The sequence below is a fragment of the Strix aluco genome, chromosome 4 (assembly GCF_031877795.1).
Source record: "Strix aluco isolate bStrAlu1 chromosome 4, bStrAlu1.hap1, whole genome shotgun sequence".
Classification (NCBI taxonomy): Eukaryota; Metazoa; Chordata; class Aves; order Strigiformes; family Strigidae; genus Strix; species Strix aluco.
In genome coordinates, this window is record NC_133934.1 from 98123070 (window position 1) to 98142794 (window position 19725).

Genomic DNA, 19725 nt, shown 5'->3' on the forward strand with positions numbered 1-19725 from the left:
TGTCATTTTTCTAACAAAAAGTAAAGAGGTGGATGGGTATGTGCACCTTTCATCCTTGTCTCAGGTTGCATATATTCTTCTTACATTTGCTTCATTTAACAAAATCTGTGTAAGAGCACTGTAGACATTGTTTAAAATTATCATTTTTCTCTCTCCAGCTCACTTTCAGGATGCCGTTACTGTGTCTGTTACACAAAAAGAAAGAGAAGCAAAGAAAGAATAAAGACGAAAATTGTGCAATCATCTTACATAAGACAGTAAATATAGCATATTTTTTAGTCATTTTTATGCTGACATATGTCAGGAAGAACAAACTGTAATCAGCATTCTCTTCCTACTGCTTGAAACTTGTGGAGTACTTAACTAAAGTTGTTTTTCTCCTTCAAAACATTTCATTAAAACACAAATGACTTTCTCCCTCTTGATGTTGCCAAAAGAACTCTCACACCATGTAATTAAATCTCTGTTTTAAAGTACTTTTCTCAGCAAATACAGCTTCTAAGTTGAAGACTGCATAATAGATGTTATTAACTATACATATAAATAGAAAACGTGTCTTGTAAAACATTATATTTGCTGAATAAATTTGCCTTTTTCCAAAGTCATCTCCTTATTAATGACTCATGAGTTTCTTTTCTATTATTTTAAAATAATGTAATTATAGGCTATTCTGGAATAATTTGATGTATCTTATGTTCATATCCAAACCTATTAATTAAATGAAGCATAAGTATTTATAATGTGCTGTATGCTTCTATTATTCAAGCTAATCCTTTTAATCCTATTTAAATTGGAAGATAGAAGTTAATCCCAATAACATCTCTCTACAAACAAATATTTATAAACATGCTTCAGTCTTTGTTCTGCCTGTCCTGGAAATGATGAGTGAGTTGTCTAGTTTAGTCTAGGTAGTAAACAGTGGAGATGAAAAGCAAAGCATGCAAAATTGCCACTTCATATCTAAGGCCACAAGAACAAAATGTGGAGGTAAAAGCACTGTATAGTATTCTCCTGTATGACGTCTCTTTATAAACTAAGCACTGCTTAGTGATACTTCTGAACCCTGAATCTTTTTGATGCTACAAACTAACACTAGACCTATGTCTAGAGAATATCAACTGGATGGATGGTTTAGTGTGTCATGTATTATAGGCAGCATTTCAATGTCAAGCTATAGTATAGAGAACTCTGGTATCTGGCAATTTCTGTAATTTGACTTGGTTTTCAGAAACCGGCAACAACATAAGGAAGCCATGTTGAATGTGCAATTTTGGATTTGCACCACTGTACTAAGATCTGCACATATGGCTAGTCACCAGAAACCGGAAAAGAAGCAATTGTTTTTTCCCTGCTGTGAGCAATGGTTTTGAACATAAGTCACACTGTTTTCATGCTGGCTTTTCTCCCTTTTGCCCCAAAACACAAGTGCAAACCGAGCTTCTGCAATTACTTTGGGCAAAAGAAAACCATGCTGTGTCTACACAAACCTACAGGTCAGTTTTTGTCTGAGGACACTTACATCTAAAATAGATCGGCCTGCCAAGACAAGCTTGTGTTTTGTTATAATAGATATAATTCATTGCAGTTGAAAAATTAAAAGGATGCTGAACTTTATGGATTGCAACACACAACCTAGGGGTTTTTTTTGGTAGTCCAGACTGATATTTAGTTTAATGGTTTGTCTCACTGTCTTAACACAACATGCTTGAAGTAAATAATGCTTTCCCTAGAAGTAGAAACTTCATAAGAGTAACAGTAACATAACTGTATCAAAATAAAGGTTTAAATATAGATGTAGAGACATTTGTATATTCTCTGTGAATTTTGTATTTACTAAAGAATAATTGCATAAAACCCAACAAACCTAAAACTATGAGTTGATGATCTACCAAGGGAAGAACAGAACTATTTAAGGAGGATCAAAGTATTGAAAATTCTAAATTATCTTTTGGATAGAGTAAATTAAGAATATTCTTTCTATTTTAAAAAAGTTGAAGGCCTGTCAGATTCAAATTTCTAAAGAACTGAAACAAGCTGATAAATTAAAGACAAAAAAGTAATAAGAACTGGATACTGTACATGAAGGAATTCCAAAGCAATTTAAGATTGAGTGGTTAAACTACTAACATAAATATACAGTCTGGTTTAAATTGGTCGCTATGTCAGAGAACTAGATGGTAGCAGATGTGCTTTTTGTCCTCCTGTAACTGAAGAAAGAATCATCCAGGGCAATACAGATCAACACCTTTTTTAGTACCAGGAAAATTAAATAAAATAATAAGTAAACAGATTTTAGAATACAAAGAGGGCCTGTTAGAGTATGAACAAGCAAGCAGAGTTCCATGAAGGAAAACTGTTTCCCAAAAGAGAATGAGTTAAAAGGGAGTTTGTTTGGAGTTCTTAATTTCTTATGCTAAAATCCCATAAGATGAACTAATCAGAACAGTGAGTAAGTGAAGAAATTGAGTTGTTATACATAAAAAATGGTATTGAGAGTAGTAATGAACAGTTGAAACATGCTAAAATCTTAAAATCATCTCAGGACTGATGAAAATGGGAAAGGACTGTCAGTCAAGCAGCGCACAACGTTTAGATGGGTCAAAACAAAGAAAAAATGTGGAGTACACTAAAAAAGAGCTTCAAAAGGTAAGATGATCTAGGTGAATTTCAGTGTTGTAATGCAAATGTAAAGCATACTGATAAACGTAACATGCACTGCACTTCATGAGTTTTTGAATTAGCAGTGAGTGCTCTGTGCAATTATTGTAATAGCTAATTGAAAACAGTCTATATGCAGTGGAATTTTAAAAAGCAAGCAATATGCAAAGAACTGTTTTTAAAAAGAGATAAAAAGTTGTAACAAAAGTACTCCCATTAAATGAATTAGTGCCACAGCTTCATGCTGAATAACTGTGTCTGGATACCATCCCTCCTAAAATCTACAAAAGTAGGAAACTTTTCAGAACTTTTTTAGTTAAATTGCAACAAAATCCTGTTAAAACAAAGATGTACAGAAATAAACAAAATAGAGAAGATACATCAGACATTACTTAACACCAGTAACAAAAGGACTTGAAAAAACCCTTAAAAATATTACTTCTGGGATGTTTTATTTCCTAAACTTATAAGTTTTGTAATTTTTGTAAAAGTTTTTTTCTAAACATAGTGAAATGCTAAGCTCAGTGAAACTCATTTTCACAAGCAACTGTCAAGTTAAGTAACTTAGTGAGATTCATAATTTATATACACAGTAGACAATGTAGAAGTGGTAGGCTTTCAGAATGAGTTCACAGAATGAATTCTACATAATGGCAGATTTTGAGAAAGAGGTGCCCATCAACATGTTATTCTATGAAAGTAATTTTACAGAATAGAAGATTGTGACTACTGCAGAAGTAGAACACCGGGGCAGAGGTACACTTTTTCTGATTAATACCTTTTCTTCCTACCATGGGCTCCTGGGTTTGATCCATACCTTCTGGGAATAACTCTGCAGCATTAGACAGTAGGTAGACAGTAAACCTGCAGGTAACTTGACAGCATAACAGAGAAGACGACATGTAATATGTGAAACATGACAATAGTGAAAGCGAGCTAGCAGGTTATCTAGTAGTGTGCTTGAGCAATACACTTGGACACCATGCTGGACACTCAGAGAAGAAAGAGAACATCTACTTTCATTTGTCACCCACCATTTGTAACTAGTGTTACAAATGTGTCTCGCAACACAGTTCGTCCAATTAAAAGCTTTGAGATTAGACAGTGAGCTCCTAACAAGATGTTATGCTGAAGAACAGTGGTCAGCTGGCAGTGAAGTCTACTTCCAAGTCTCCTTTACCCAGATAAGCTAGAGGCTAGAAGAAGTGTGACACCTATTGAGGTGCAAATTTTGAAATGATCTGATTTTTCACTTCTTACCATGATATTTAAAGCCAATCTTTCTTTCCTTGGACATTCAGGTATAGAACAATGAGTTGGAACAAGCTGACAAGTTTACTTTAACAGGCAGGTGACTTGCCCATGCTTTCCATTCTAATAGTGATGGATGCCCCTAGGCAAGGAATTATTTTATATCATTTTTTGTTGCATACAAAAAATGTTCAGGATTTGTACTGTTTGTTTCCTTAATTCTTTTTTTTTTTTTCCTAGATTCCTTTTTATTTTAGGAGAGGGAGGATGAAGATGTACAAGAAGATTTTATTTTTCTTTTCACCACTGCATTATTTTTTACAGTCTGCTGTCATGCTTTCATTTTCCAGTTTTTGCAATGGAAATGTATACGCTGTTATGGATCTCAGGAATGAGTTTATGCAAATCTCAGTACCAAAATTTAAAGTAGTATTTCTTAGTACTATTTGTTATGCAGTGCTGCCTCAGTAATGATTTGTTGATTGAAAAAGATTATGAAAAAAGTTAATAAATTGAATTTTGGTAGAAGTCCAGTGAAGTGCTAAAGTTATTTAAGGAGACTTTTTTCAGTTTAAATATGAGACCTTTCAGAGTATCTTGTATCATAACAGCGTCATTCACACAGTTGTGGTAGCACAGTCTAAATTTTGAACTGTGAAGTTTTCTGTCAGCACCAAGTTCTTATCCTATGAAGCCTATAAGTGTGTGTAGGTTTGCTAGTTTACATAAAGATAGGGTTTCATATTCCTTTAATTACCTTTTTGGAGGCAGGAGAAAGGAAGCAATATTCACAAGCACCAAAATGAGCATACCGACGCAAGTCAGCATACTGCTGCTAGTCTCCCTAGCCTCAGCCTCCAGTCAGTGGCGACAGACAGGTTATTCTAGAAGATGATGTAAAATTTAAGCTCCTATGCTCTTTCTTCTAAGCGAAATGATCTCTCCTGATTTACGCTAGAGGGAGCCTGGAGGGATTGTCCTTTCTAGGCTGAGGTTAGCTTTTGGGAATAACAACTTCATCAAAGACTGCTTCAAAACCAGTTATATCAATTTAGGCTTTACCTAAACATGTTATACTACAAGATATATACAGAATAATTCAACTTTAAATCATTGGAGGAATGCTTGTATTTAAAGTAAACCAACCAGTGCTTGGTGTAGACTGCCACAATGTTAACGATGTAGACCAAATCTATTCAAGAGCTTACTCAGAGGTCACTGTATTAGGAGAAGGTAAGATCCTGTGCATTTCAGTGTTTTTCCACCAAAAGGTAACTACATAAATTTTGAAAGAACTGTATCCTCTCCATTTCATTAATTAGATTTTTGTAGCTGTCAATTACTCCCACTAGTCATCTTAATTAATCATTATAAACAAAAGATGCATAACTGAATTAGAAGATACAGGGAATATTGAGGAAATGAAATTGCAGACAACACACAATGCTTCTGATCAATCATCTCCTAATTTCCAAAGTCTGCCAAGAGATGCCAACCCTTAATGTTTATTTGTGCCATGGTGATAAGAAGTGTTCTTAATGGTAGTTCCCTTGTGTTTTGTTTTCCCTCTCTAGGGCCTTGTTGTAAATAAGAGGCTCCAGTTTCATGTATTTTTATGATGAAGCATTGTAGCTAAATGAATACCATGGGACACCTCTTAAACAAGTAGGCTACAGAGGAGCAAACCTGTTAAAAGAATATATTTCCTCTTCATATAGAAAAACAAGTCCTGTGTAATGAATACGTGTACTGAAATTTTATGCACATTTAAAGTGTAGTTTAAAGAAGTGTTGCTTGTTAAAGGAAATGACCTAACAAGATTTTTGTACAGCAAGTAGCATTACACTGTAGCATACACTGGGACCTTTAATAATAATACACACTAATTACAAAATTATATGGTTTGAAAGAATTGCTTTTCTGTCAACTGTCAAAAAAGCTTCAGGTCTATGATTGCTAAGGATCTATAGAGTAGTGTGTACAAGCAGTAGTGTGTACACAGGTGGTTATGCATGTATACAGAGATATATAAAATACAGGCTGCAGGGATGGAGTTCTCACTTTAAAATAGTTTTATTATGGCTACACCATGCACTTTATCTACACAAATACTTATACCTTGAAAATAATCAGGGCCAGAGGCATCCTGTGAAACTTAGAATTTCCATTGACAGTATGAGTTTCAGGGAGGGGAGAAGCCCTCTGGAGCTCCTGATCTCTTCAAGGCAGCAGGAGACACTAGGAGACCAGGGGCGGTCAGATACCCTACGGAGCCAAGCAGTGGAGGCTGGACTGGGGACTGCCTGCAGCAACATCTGCAGCTCAGTGAGGTGACTAAGCATCTTAGTTCATACCCATGAATTGATTCAATGAACTTTGGATAAGGACACCAAACACCCAACAGTCAATACAAAGGGAAATAAAAAACCCCACATACACAACTATTTCTACAGAATATCAGTGAAGATAGACCCAAATGTTTAAAAAGACATATATACAGTTTTCTTTTCAAAAGCATAAATCTGTTATATCAGAGTTAGAATTTTCCAGGCCTTATTCACAATTACACTACCTTTTTAAAATAGTTAATGTGTTTTTCTGTTTTTATATTCAGTTCACATCACTGACAATCTGTTATTTTTTTGTCTTGACGATGAACAAAAGTACCAAACATCTCTGCAATAAGAGTAGCTTGGTAATTATCCTCTTCCCATACAGCTCCCAACTGGTTGTCACATTGCAGAAGTTATATTTAAAGAAATCACATTTTATTAAGTATTGCCAGAAGACAAAAGAACAGAAAACAGCAGAAAAGAAAAATGGTCACCAAGATATTTACTGCTGAGGAATGTGTGCCGTATTTTTTGCCGTTTGCTGTATTTATTGAAAAATCAATGGTAGATCTCCTCCAGTGTGACTGTTGTGCGACAAACTCTTATTATAGGCTAACGTTCCATTACACCAGTTCATTTGTGTAAAACTTTTTGCTGGAGTGGCAAATATCGATAAGATTTCAGACTGAAAAGCAAAAAGAGCACTCTCTTCAAAAGGGAAGGGACATCTCTGACAGCGCAGTTCATTAAAAGGCTGGAAAAAGTGTGTGAGGCATGATTTGTGGTATAAAATAAACAAGTTTGTGGTTGTTTTGCAAGGTGCAAACAAATCTTTTATTCACAACCCTCGTAGATTTTTTAGAGCATGTTTGTGCATCCATATCTATGCTACAAACATACTATCCACACACTCAATATTTAAATTTAATTATGCCTTTAGTGGAAAAGTTGTTAGAATTGCAATTCTAATGTTGTGGAAAGATTTTAGAGTGTTTTGGCGATTTCTTCTCAACTGGATGGCTGGATGTTTTAGAGCTTTTTTCATCACAGAAAGAGTGTTGAACTGCACTGGAGATAACTCACGTATATGTTTAGTCTGAACTGTGATTAAGTCACCCAGCTTTCTCTCTTAGTGAGAAATTGTTGATGTTAGATCACCATTTCAAAATTAACAAGGAACAAAATGTGGACATGGAGGTGACTCACTTTGTTTCCATGACTCTTCTTGTAGATGTCTTAGTGAGTTCCACGTGAAATATTGAACTGCCTTTAATATTCAACTTTTAACTGCATTTCTGACTAACGTTGAGCTTTCAGACTGGTATCCTCCTGACAGTTTCAAAGTGGTTTTGACCGTGTTCGACTCCTTTCCCTGTAGGGGGTTAATCTCATAAAGATTTCAGCCACACAAGTACCAGTGTCAGGGGTATAATGATCACTTTGAAGTTTGTTTGCTTTCCAGTGCATTTAAACACTTTAAGTGTTCCAGAAATAGGATTAGATGCCCCAGTGAATTCATTTCATTTACCCCCAGCAGTGGTTTTCCAATACTATATGGTGTTTACATGGTATCAATTTAGTGGCATGCTGATTTCCAAGATTCATCCCCTCCCCTATCAATTTTCTACCTCTTGATCCTACTTGAAAATTGCTGTGATATGGGACAAATGATACTGACAAAAGGAATATTGGGATTTTGGTATCTTCTTGTTTCAAATATCTTTTTCAGATTTTCTTCTATGGAATTCTTTGTAAAATAAAATTTAGTGACAAGGAGTCAGCTGTTAAAATAAATAGATTGTTGAAATCTGAGAAAGGTTACATGTTTAAACGTGAAAAGCTTATTCCTTCCTTAAGCAGACATACTTCACTTAAATAATGATTTACACTTTCTTTTTCTCTAAGTTACAGATTTGGCACATTACTAAGTTATACAGGCATTTTAGGTGAGACACCATGAGCACTGGACACATGCAATTGTCTTGCTTTTCTCTAACAGCATAAGTGTGTTACAGAGGAAAAAGGAAAAACTTTCACTTGGCTTTTGTTTTTGCTTGATACTTTTCTTCCTTTTAAATCCTTTTACACAAACTAAAAAACCTTAAAATCCTCTTCAAGGAAGTGCTCTCTGGAATAGAGTAATTTTCAGCTTTGTACTTCAAAACAAAATCCTTTTGTTCCATTATCAGCCCTAGAAAAAGAAGTTATTAAATATTGTGGTTTGTTAGTGGAAAAGGCATTCTGAGATATCCCTAACAATCTGAGTTTCAGCTGTCTGACTGTGTGTTCTGAATGTTTGCTCCTTATTCACATCTCACTCTCAGCAGCTTGAGTGGGAACTCTATGTATTAAAACCAGAACAGAACCCGGCAAATAACATTTTTTATTATATCACAGTCAATATTTTCTGACTTTTTTTTTTTTTTAAACACAATGAGGAGTGATATTTGCTCTAATTCTCCGAAGTTATATATGATCCAATTCAGCCCCAAAATAGGCACATAAAATGGGGACCAGTGGACACATTTTTATATAATTCCATGTGAGTGGGAAATTCAGTAATTTCATTCCATCATAGAAGAAGCAGTAGACTGACATTCATTAACAGGTGATTTCCTGAAATCTACATGGGTAGCAAGATACTTTTGAAAGCCCAGGGCTTCTGCAAAGCTCTCTAGATTACCTGTCTTAACCAATACTTTTTTTCCACTATACACTTAATTCTCTTGTTTCATAATTACAGTTATGGAAAGCCAATTGAAACAGGGAGGGAAGCACATACCCCAAAAACCTGCTTGTTGTCCAACATCAGATTTCCAGTCCCACTATTAGAAAATATGTATGTATCTACATCTATCTATATCTAATCTATATCTATAGCTATAGCTATAGCTATCTATATCTATATATCTCTATATCATCTATATCTATATCATCTATATGTATCTGTATATGTATATGTATATCTATATATCTCTATATCATCTATATCTATATCTATATCTATATCTAATCTATATCTAATCTCTATCTATATCTATATCTAAATCTATCTATATCTATGTGATTGCAGTCCTACTGCCTACTACCCTGAGCAGAGGAACATTACATGAATTTAGTGAGGAAAATCAATCATGAGGACAGCACTACTTTTCTCCATGCATCCTTAGCAGATTTTGAACGTTTTTGTTGCTTTTTCCATACAGAGTGAGATTCTGCACTTTTTTCAAGTCTTGTCATTTGACACTCATTCCAGAAGTATTTGCTACTGCAGTATCTGTCCCAATTTTTCCTATTATCCTCCTCATGCTAAGTTCTTCATGAGAAGTAGTTGATGCATCCCCACATTTTTTGAACTGCATTATACTTCATTCATCTGGGACGGAATCTTTCTTCTTTTTAATGCAGAAATTGGTTGAGATTTCTTTCTTCCTTTTTTTTTTTTTTAATTTTATTTAGTTGAAATGGGAATTTATCATACTCCCTGGAGTTCATAAAGAATGAGAGAACAGGAAAAAGAAAAAGTCTATTATCAATTAGAAAGGGCTTTTTTTCTGCAGCATTTCATCTCTAATGATTTTTTTCCATAATAAAACATCCCATGCTGCTGTAGAACCAGCTAAATGGTTTATATTTGGGGCAATAAAGGTTTTTTCACTTCTATTACCAAAGGGAAATATTAGGGAGGTCTTTGACTGTACATGCTATATGAGCAAACACCACTTAAGCCAGGCTCTGCTTCCTAAACAAGTATTTAATCTCCTCATTAAAGATATATGAAACTAGAAATCAATGAGCACTGGTGGTTAGAGCTTTTTAGCGGAACTAATGGCTACACCTTGTCTAACATTAGAAACTTCACTTGTGGTTTACAGCTGCTACACATGGAGAAACATGAACCTAGAAGGAAAGACTTTCAGTTGTGCTAATAATTACACTAAGAGTTCTGAATAAGCAGGTCACATAAAAAAAATCAAACACTTTCACTTCACATTTCAATCTCCTAAAAGGCATTCTGAGCTCTTACTATAAACCTCTAGATAAAAGCAATTAAAATGCTGTGTCTTAAATAAAAACTTAATTCAGTCTATTATAAATCCTCCTACAGCGGAAAAAATCACAAACTTGAAGTGTTGAGGCTGGGAACAGTGTGAACTGGAGATTGAATGACAAGATTTGACTGAATATATGCAATGCAGATATGATTTATTTTGTTTTCAAAATTAACAACAGACAAAAAAATTAACCCCATGAACAGAGAAAAAGCACATCACTGATACATTTTATTTCTGGTTCTATATCTGATTTGCATCTAAATGATTTGCAGAAGAAATACTGCAAGATGTGAGTGATTTTTCACACAGTTCAAAATGCCTGAAATAATGTAAGAAGGTACCAGAGTGCAGTGTTTGAAACTGTGGGGTGTATTGCCTGTCTTGTGTGGAGGCATTTTTTTACCACTGGTACATAATGTTGCCTAACCTAAGCTAAGGTGGGATATCTCAGAGAAATGAGTGATATAGTTTTCTCCCTGTACATTGTACATTTGCAATTTCAGAAGTAGCTATTTCATTGAGATCAAGAGATACCCATTTTGCCTAGATACAAAAAGTCAGTTCTTATGTACAAAACTTCAAACATAAGATGTTATAGATTTGCATAAAATGTTAGTGTCTTTGCAGAACTTCAAGCACAGATCAATGGACATGACACATACTACTAAAAATCATAATTATGGCCACAGAACATTATAAAAAAATTACTTAAGGAAATTCTTTTTAATAACTTTCTGTTACATATGGCATATAAAGCTCCCATGATGCACCAATCCAATATATGATGCCTCCATATCTATGTTTTTAAGATGTGTATGCACACAATAAAGGCAGAAAGAGCAAGTGAGTATTAAACACTAAAAATGTGCAGCTCTACCCACTTGCCAGTTCTTCACTTTGTTGTAAGTTCTACAAAAATAACACAACTCTAAATAATATCTCTCCATTGTCTTTTCCTATTTATCTACTATTTTTAGTTACATTTCCTTAGTTACTTTTGGTTTTGGAAGAAAGCTTCGATTTATCCTACCCTAATTTTATCTGAAAATTGAAATCTGCTAATTTTTGCTTGCTTTCTTTTTATGTATTTGTCTTAAACTTCATAATCTCTTCAGATTCAACAAGAATGCATTGTTTAATGTATATTGTTCTTATAGCAGCTCATATATTAAAAAAAGTTACTGGTTTGTGTAATACATTATAGTGCATTATTACAGATTTCTACCTATTTTTAAATTAATTCCTTGATACTTTCAGATTCTATCAGCATAATAAAGGTAAATGAAGAACAGGAAAGGCTTAGGCATTGCTTCTTAGTGATAGTAAACAATCCTGCAGGCAGTGTATGTGAGTCACTTAGTACCAGAAATAGCTTGTGTTAGATTTTGCTTCTTAAAATGTATAGACACCCCCAGCATTTTTACTAAAATTCTTGAGATGTAACACTGTCTACTAAAAAGTGATGCAAGATGATGTGCATCGAGGCCAAAGACAAGTACAGTTCCACTCACTGACACCTCAGGTGATGCACAGACTGATTGTATAGGTGGAAAGGAATGTTGAATTTTAGAGGAAGAATATCCAGTATTACGCACAGATGAGGAAAGAGTGATATCAGAACCAACCCTGGTTATGGACATGCCCGACTGACAGGCAAGATTGTTGTGATGCTCACAGAAGGATCTATGCTAAATACAAAAATAAGTATGCAAAAATTGAAAGGAAGAGAAAAAAGCTCTGATTTAGCCATGCTAAGAAGACCGCAAAGAAAGCATCAGCAAGGAAACAACAAGTAAACAAGAAAAAAAAAAAATGATTTGGATAGAACACAAGGAGATTGAGAGGAGAGACAGAACTATCAGTTGTTAGTGTGGAGATATTTGACATTATGCCAAAAGAAAAAACAAGGCAGAAGAAGGGATAGGGAAAAAAATTCCAGTCTCCAAAATGAAGTTTTGTACTACCTTGAAAACATTTGATATGTCAAATGATTCCTTTTTTAAAAAAAGTTCCTGACTTAAGGTTTATAGCTTATATTTAATAACATAATGAAATATAAGATTTAAATACATGTTCTGGAATAAATAAATAGATATTATTGGATAAGAATGTTTAATATTAAGAATATTTAATTAGATTTTGAATTTATAATTTTTTAAAATATCTCCTTATGCTTCTGAATTCTGATTCAGAAGCCTTCTTCAATTTTAGATATTTTGAGTTTCCCTTCAAATCTAGTCTTTTACAGCTCAAGTTCAATGCTTTATCTGTAGAAAATCTCCAAGCAGAAACATCACAGATTATGCTTCAGACAAGAGCAAATGTGATATTCCCAGAGTTTCAGGTAATGTAGAAACTTGTGAACCTTTCACAAGCAGTCACTACAAGACAGACCAGTTATGCAAAGAAATGGACAAAAGTCTTAATTTGGGGACTATTGGTAATCCAAAACTGTACCTATATGTCCTACATATTATTTATAAAATCTATGAAATTAGGTGTCTATAATCAATTTTAGAGTTATTGGTGTAAAGTGCTGCTGTATAATGCTGCTCTTTTTGTTAAAATAGAGGTCAATTACAAAGACTCCTAACATTACTTCTGATGGCATGGTTATTTTAGAATACTCTGCAGTCAGCCATAAAGCAAACAGACTTCATGTTAACTTTAGACATCACATACTGCTCAAGGGCTCAATAGTTCAAATGGATTAAAAATGCTTATAATGAGTATACCTACTGGCACATATCAAAGTGTTATATAAACATGCATATACATATTCTATTATGCAAACAGAATTTTTTGGGTAGTCATTATTGCAAAATTTTTGTCAATAAGTTCTTCAGTGTTCACAGAATCAGAACTGACAAAGAAAAGATTTGCTACTTTGACCTCTGGACTTTAACAGTTGTTAAGTAGAGAAAATCAACCAGTAACAGTTGTTAAGTAGAGAGAACCAACCAGTCTAAACCTGTAGAAAATCTGTGGGATCTGGAGATGCAACTAGCCTGGTTCTAGTTAATCTCCTCTGTCAGCCTGTGCTGCTGTTTAGACACAGGATTGCTCCTCTTTCCTACCTAATGTGAAATCACAAAAGTCCAGAGAACTAGAAAATTATACATATACCTGGATTCACACTTTGCGCAAATTATTACTGTTTACGTTGACACACATGACAACTGCATGTCCTATTGACTAACTGTACATGCCGTTTGTCACATTGTCGCTTGTTAAGAGGTACAGGTGTATGACTAACTTAGAGCAGTTTATGAAACTAACCAAAGATCAGGAAAAGTTCACTAACTGTCCCTGTGCATATCCTGGGTCTGTCGCTAATGAGAGGTTGCACAGCTTAATTTAAGCCCTTTTCATACATGCTACATATATACTCTAAAAGTATGTTTTCCATTTTGTAAAACAAATCTGTAGACCTACGAAGGTTTCTACACTGTCACAGTATTTCACAACGAATGTTTTAAGCCTTATAAATAGTTAATATATACAGCTATTTCTATTGTTTGTTCCAATTATTTGGCAACTATTTTATAACTATTAATTTATGGTATCATTTGGAAATTACTTAACAGCAGATTTGTAAAAATGGCCTATTTTAAGAAGGTATTTCAAGTTTTATTTCATTATGTAAGTATTAGCTGTTCAAATTCTACAAAGAATATGGTTGTATAGCTGATATCAAGCAAAGACTTCAGAATAATTCTTGCCGAACAAAAGCTAGGCCCTGTATCATGTCTTAATGCATCATGAGAAATATTTAGGTCAGTATTATAAAAAAGTTCAAAAGTCTAACCATTTTAGGGTCCTCTCTTTCATAATAAGCCAGGATCATTTTTCAGAAGTAGGGATTGTCTTTCTTCCAAGTAATATTTTTAACAACAGAAAAAGACAGACTGCAGCTTTCAAGCCATGTGTAGACATAGTTAGACCCACAGGTTTTCTACATATCTAGGATGAGAGTAGTCTGATTCCAGAGCTAGAAGTGAAATAGTGTAAAGTTGCACTTTTTTATTGACCCTTGGCATTTAATTTCAGCTCCCGTGTATCATGTGTCCTTAATCTAAATCTCCCTGCAAATAGTATAATTTACCTCAATTGTGTAACTTGCCTAAATCTGTTTTTTGTTTTATGTTAAGGAAGTCAGCTGAGGCTTCCACCCTGTTTGGATCACTTCTGCCATTTTCCATGAGCATAAACTAAATTATATCTAACACTGCTTGAGGTTTTTTCTCAGTTACTGAGACCAAAGTCATTACTTGTGTCATTTTTCCATTTAAATTTAGATATAGTTGGAATGGAGATATGTGGAATAGCATTAATATGAGAATAAAAAGTTTATTTGGTATGATATATCCAACTATTTAGACAGAATGGACAAGTCTCTTGAGGCTTTTAGAATTACTGGTTTCTCTCTGATAGACATTTAATTTGGGAGGAATATGTTTTTTATTTTTCCACCTCCTCTCTCAGGTTAAATGACTAAATTAGGATCTCTGGTCATACTGGCTCTGTATCAACTGTATCATATGACTAGAGCTGGCTTGAACTAAGACATAATGGGGGAACTGAAAACAAAAACAAAGCTAAAAAACACCTACAGGACTAATCTATTACTCCATTGTTACAAAGCTTAGATTCCTTTCCACAAGGCAGGAAAGGATGGAGATAAATCTATTGTACTTTTGTATAGATGAACAAGTGATTTTAAGATCCTGGGCTAATATCCTTACATTTGTAAAATTCTTCTTTATTCAAAAACAGACATGTTGTGAATCATGCTTTTGACAGGAAATGCAAAAAGAACTGGGAAATTTTCAGAGAAAAAAAGAATTTTTATGAAAAAAATATTTACCCTGTTCTGCAGTAAAATTTTGAGTCTTGAATATTCAGGAAAAGAGGAAACCCAAACCTTTCTACTCCACAAAATAGTATCTAAAGTCATCATTCAAAGTCAGCATATCTTCCTGCCAGTTTTCCTTTTCAAGTAAATCACAACAGAGAAGTACCTATACTGATAAATATTTCCCATTAGTGATGTTGAAAGCAAAGAAATTGGATTTATGCAAGTATTGGCTTCTAGGCTTAGTCTACTCATAGTCTGTGTAAATTAATATTGAATATTAATGGACAAAGACTTGTCCCATTGTCCAAAGAGGGGGGGAAGGATGGAATGACACACTGAAATGTTTTGCCATTTGAAATTTGAATTGGTAAATTTACTACTATTTTACCATTGTACTATTTCATCTTTATTGTGGATGACACTGATTTATTTCAATTTTTTAATGTGGGTACCACAGGATTCCACTTTTTACTCTTTTCCACACTGGCCAATTTAGGTCTCTACTGTGTAGGGCTAATACCCTCAAAAGTAATTTCTCTAGATTAGGGCTGACAGCACAAGTCCACTGAAAATATTGCCCTAAGAACTGACAGACACCACAAATATGGGCGTTTGACCGATGAACAGAACGTAGATTCCTTCAATATCTTTACCTCAATAGTGTGAATCATTTTTTCTATTCTTGACAATAACTTCAAATGTCTCATGCTTCAATCTGTTGTGATAATAATATGAAAATGAAAGCTTTCATAAGTGAAATAGTTTTTCTTTTAACCAAAGCTGGGATTCATGCTTAAAACCCAACTCAGCTCTACATGGCCTAGAGTGCTTATACTCCTAGGCACCTAAAGAACTTAAATTCATTCGATATCTTCTCCATAGCCTGCAAATGCCCTGGATATGTGTGTCCACAAAAGAGCCAGCTGGGAAGGATAGATAAAAGATTTGGAAAGATTCATATTTAGAAAAATTAACATCCTAAGACTGTTTAAAATTTATGAAGTTGAATGTTCTCAAGTTTGTGACCAACTTGGTGTCCAGGTAGTTCTCACCTTCCCCAAGGAAATGTGTTTGATCACTCATCTAGTAAGTAAATGGTTCTCTACTCTCCCCTCTGAGGGTAGTGAACTTGTATTTCCAAAAGCTTTCCACAGGAAGCAGCTTTGGAGAAACATCTTGCCTATGTGAAAGTTTCTTTCATTGCCCATACAAGCGTAGAGCCTCTGTTTATCCAGGAACATGCTTGAGTCATGGAACCATGAAGTCAGAGGAAGCTGACTTCATCTGTAGAAAAGGCATGGTTCTACGTTTTAAATGGACAACGATTCTACCTTCAAACATCATTGATTAAAACCTAAATTCATGATGGAAAAGGACCAGAGGGTATTAAGATGAGGCTGTTACATGGTCTGGTTCCAAGAATTTCTGATTGTGCAATGATTTCACTCTGCTATACTGGTTAATGAGTATTTCTTAAGATACCTGGTTTTCTGTGGTCAGGAGGTAGAAGCTAGCAGTTGATTTTCAAGCTAAATTTGGCATAAAAAGGTGGTCTTCTTTCCTAACAGTCTTTCTTGCTAAGGGGGCCATCATTAATTTAAGAGGTGAACTGGCATGTTGAGATACCTAAGTACACCACACATTCAATGTGAGCAGAGTGAAAGGCAGAGAGAGATGACTATCTTAGGTAAATTGGCAGATCTTCAGAACTCCCTATCTCTCTCAATTTAGTGCAGAGGTAATTATTTTAGGTAGATCAACTGTCCTAACTGCACTCACTGCCTGTAATTTCAGTAACGACCTAATTTAAACATAGAAGATTCTACCCACAATAAGCAAGCTGCCTTTTCAAGTGTCCTTTGATTTTAACTTAAAGTCAAGATGAGCTCTTTACAATACATATTCATATAACCATACACTGCATAGAATATATCATCTGGTTTGCAGATTCTTCCATTTCCCTTTTTTATACTATGTGAACTTTTTCTGCTGAGAAAAGTCATTAGCCAAATAATTTCTATACTTAAATTTTGGGTTTATGCATTATTAAAATTTCAAGAATCATAATTTCGTTGTTCTAGATATCTTTTCTAAACCCTAGAAAATAAATCTCAATTTTTTTGTTTTGCAGGAAAATTTTCAGTTCTGCCATCTCTTACATTCTTGTGTTTATAAACTTCAGCCCATTTACCATTCCAAGAAGCAGTTTGAAAAACCATGTTGTGTAATAAATATTCTTAGTCCAAATACAGATAACTTATTTCAGAGGAAAGTTTCCAATATACTCTACAGAGTTCCATGTGGCTGGAGAGCTCATAACAGAAACCAACAGCAATTTGAGGACATGTTTGTTGCAAACTGTAAAAGAAACTGTTATATTATTAGGCATATATGAGCTATATAAATAAATTGTTATTTGTTAAGGATATTGTTTTACAGCTCTATGTCCAGAGGTTTAGTAGCCAACTAAAATGTACTCTGAACTGAAAAATAAACACTTTTTAAAAAATATTATCATATTGCTCTTGTTGCTACTCTTTCCTTCAGTATTATGTAAAATACACAAATGCAATTAGTTATATTGCTTGGGTCTGAGAGTCCAAATTAAATATTTTTGAATGTAAAAAAATGTAAATGTAAAAAATCCAACAGAGCAAGAAAGCCTAGTATTGGCAGATAGAAGGTCAATATTAACTTTCATGATATTCTTAAGATTTTTCTTTTAAATGAAACATACTTCATGCTTATTTTAATAAAAAAATGTTTTTTTCACAGTGATACTGACACATTCTTATCTTAAAGAGTATATAGGTGGTCCACGTGCAAAAACAGTTGCAAGAAAGAAAAAGATTCTTTCACATGGTATGGATTTCTCTGTGTGAAGCATTATCCACTACCTTATTTCTCATCAACTTTAGTTAGCACATATAATTCCATTGATTCTCACATCCTCTTATTTCTGAATTTTAAATGGAGTGGCAAAAAAATAGAGATTTTATTTTTCCAGTAAATATTGTGATTATAAGGGTTCTTATAATAGTTTGTCTACCCTTAAAAGGGAAGAAAACATGTTTCATAATCTGGATTCCTGTATTAGCTATGAAAGAATACTATGTAGATTTGAATTTCTTTAAACTGTCAGAAGTTTATTTTTCTTCCATAGCTCTAGAAAAATCTTCAAAATCTTCTTCCAACAATTTAAAGCCATTGCATTGCAAGTGGTCAGTTATTTCTGTAGTATTCTACAGTGCTCCCTGAGGCTGCCAAATATGATAGAGACTAAATAGAATAACATTTTTTCCATATATTTTTCCCACCACATTTTCCTCTACTTTTCTTCATGATTTTGAGTTTTATTTTTTAATTGATGTGTAATAGATATTGATATCAAGGCTAAAAAAACCAAAATTGTTGTAGATAATAACAGTTTATGTTGTCGAACATTTTTTGCCATTCATTATGATTGCATCTGTACAATACAGAGCATGAATATTAAGCAAATTAATATTAATTTAAATATGGGGTGTGTACTGACAACAATCTGTAACAATTTCAACAGAGACTTTTAAATTTAATTTAGATATCAGTATTTCAGAAAAGTTACTCAGCAAGTGTGACATGATAGACACTTCTGACTTATAGCGTTTCTAGTTTTAATGTATTGTTCCAGTCTGAAAACATTTGCACATCTGAGTGACTTTTTGTATAGAAGTTTTCTAATATATTTCAGTAAAAATACTAGTGTTAAAAACTAGTGTTTCTCATATGTTTCTTCTTAGGATTAGGTAATATTATATCAATAATTATTCACAAAATAATTAATAATGTACATTGAAAGAAACCATAAGACCTCCAATGGAGTATTTGTAACGTTTCATAAATTGCTGAGACTAAATTGTTTTTCAAAGTTGATGAAAACCATACATATTAGAGAAGATGGTTTCAAAACAAAAGACAGAATGTTTCTCAGAAGCTGTTTTTATCAATGGGCAGTCCCTCAAAACATTTCACTGAAACAAATATCCTCTAGTGCTCCCGTTTACATCAGTGGGAAAGTTTAAAAAAATCCATTTAAACAGAACCTGACAGTAAAATTTTATACTACTTAAAGTCTTAAAGATATATTTTTATAAAAAATAAAATATTTAAAAAATCAGAATATTTATAATACATTTATACAAGTACTTTGTATTTAAGATTACATTTATATCTGGCAACACATACTATGGGATAAGAAGGAATGATGTCAAATCATATAAATTGTTCACATCTATCATATTTTGATACATAATGTTTATACAGAAAACACTTTTCTGGAGATGAAAAAAGCATTTGTATGGAGAAATCAGATAGTTATATATGAAGAAAGTGCCATTTACATGTAACCATTATGAATTTAATACTACATGGCCATGCAAGTTAAGTACATGCAACTTAAATAAAGTTTTACTGAGTTTAACCTAGAATACCTTATTATAGTGAAAGCTTTGAGTAGAATGCCATTAAGTTCAGTGAAAGTTTCCCCTCACAGCTTGTAAATTTATACAGGACATGATTGTGTGCCAAAGGG